Genomic DNA, 2175 nt, shown 5'->3' with positions numbered 1-2175 from the left:
GAAGAGGGGTCTTTGGGAGAACAGAACGCTTCTTTGTTTTCATTACTTGTGTATCTTGTTTCAGCACACAGCCCTGTCATCCCTAAGTACCCGGCACCAGCAATAAAGCAGGTACGTCTAAATCCCCGGGACTTAAAATGGAAAATTAAAGCACATAAGAACAGGATTAGGAACAGCTGAATCTAGGGATGCTGAAAAAGTTTAGAACAGGCTGCCAAATTGTTTTGCGTTTTGCCAAAATCTCCTTTCTCTTTATTTTAACTCTTCTGGATTATAAGAGAAAAGTAAGTAAAACCATTGATTTTCTCTACTCAACTGAGAATAGTTTCTGCAGTCTAAGAAAAAAAGAAAAGCCTCAGAAAGGTACCTGTGATTGTCCTAGTCCTTGGAAGGAGGAAGAGACCTCTTGAGGCATTCAGACTCAGGCTGTTTGGAAACTGACCATACATGTATGTTAGGATCTGGGCTGGTTATTAAGCTATTGTCTCTCAGCACCACCCACCCATCTGTTGTCTGTTTTATGATCCTGAGGTTGAACTTCATGGATAAAATTTCTCCTTTGCCATCTGGCTTCCTGTGAGGATCTGCCAATAAAGGGTGCTAGAGGGAGACAGCAAGACTAGAAGAAGAAGAAAGGAATCGCTCCTTGCTTCCTCTTCCTGTCAGTGTCACCTCAGCAACAGTGCTCCATGCTAGCAGCAGTAGCAGTTGATTCCAGGTTTTTTTTCATCCATACACTCAGAGCCAGATTCATGGGGTTCCCTTCAGGGACACCAGCACCAAACAGGTGGCACCTCCTGCTTCACGGCCTGGGTCTCAGCTTTCTGGAGGCCTTCACTCTAAGTCTCTAGGTTCTAATTAACCCAACCTCTTCCCTTTGTTCTCCCAGCTCTAATGGTGGTGAATGTTTCCTGCAGTTGCTACATCTCTCTGCAGTTACAATCCTCCAAACACCTGTTTAGCGATTTAATCCCCTATATTAAATTGTCTCTGGTAAAATATCAGATATGGTTCCTGTTTTCCTGAAGACAGAGACACTGCCCTGGGCAACGAATGCACTTTTAGATCCTAAATTCCATTTTGTCCATCCTACCATCTTGCTGACATAATTCCTCTTGAAGGACTTATGAGGCCTTTAGGCCTCAGGCCAAACTACAGGGAGGGAACACAGCTCCACCCATCAACAGAAAATTGGATTAAAGATTTACATGAGCATGGCCCCACCTACCAGACCACCTGACCTGCCTCTTGAGAAACCTATATGCAGGCCAGGAAGCAACAGTTAGAACTGGACATGGAACAACAGACTGGTTCCAAATAGGAAAAGGAGTATGTCAAGGCTGTATATTGTCATCTGGCTTATTTAACTTCTATGCAGAGTACATCATGAGAAATGCTGGACTGGAAGAAGCACAGGCTGGAATCAAGACTGCCGGGAGAAATATCAATAACCTCAGATATGCAGATGACACCACCCTTATGGCAGAAAGTGAAGAGGAACTAAGAGCCTCTTGATGAAAGTGAAAGTGGAGAGTGAAAAAGTTGGCTTAAAGCTCAACATTCAGAAAACAAAGATCATGGCATCTGGTCCCATCACTTCATGGGAAATAGATGGGGAAACAGTGGAAGCAGTGTCAGACTTTATTTTGGGGGGCTCCCAAATCACTGCAGATGGTGACTGCAGCCATGAAATTAAAAGATGCTTACTCCTTGGAAGGAAAGTTATGACCAACCTAGATAGCATATTCAAAAGCAGAGACATTACTTTGCCAACAAAGGTCCGTCTAGTCAAGGCTATGGTTTTTCCAGAGGTCATGTATGGATCACTGGAAAAACCATAGCCTTGACTAGACGGACCTTGAAAATCCCATGGACGGAGGAGCCTGGTAGGCTGCAGTCCATGGGGTCTCGAAGAGTCAGACATGACTGAGCGACTTCACTTTCACTTTTCATTCTCATTCATTGGAGAAGGAAATGGCAACCCACTGCAGAGTTCTTGCCTGGAGAATCCCAGGGATGGGGGAGCCTGGTGGGCTGCCGTTTATGGGGTCGCACAGAGTCAGACACGACTGAAGCAACTTAGCAGCAGCAGCAGCATGTATGGATATGAGAGTTGGACTGTGAAGAAAGCTGAGCGCCAAAGAATTGATGCTTTTAAACTGTGGTGTTAGAGAA

This window comes from Bos indicus, chromosome 22, assembly GCF_029378745.1.
Source record: "Bos indicus isolate NIAB-ARS_2022 breed Sahiwal x Tharparkar chromosome 22, NIAB-ARS_B.indTharparkar_mat_pri_1.0, whole genome shotgun sequence".
Lineage (NCBI taxonomy): Eukaryota > Metazoa > Chordata > Mammalia > Artiodactyla > Bovidae > Bos > Bos indicus.
The sequence above is the reverse complement of the archived record's forward strand: the minus strand, read 5'-3'. Positions refer to the sequence as shown.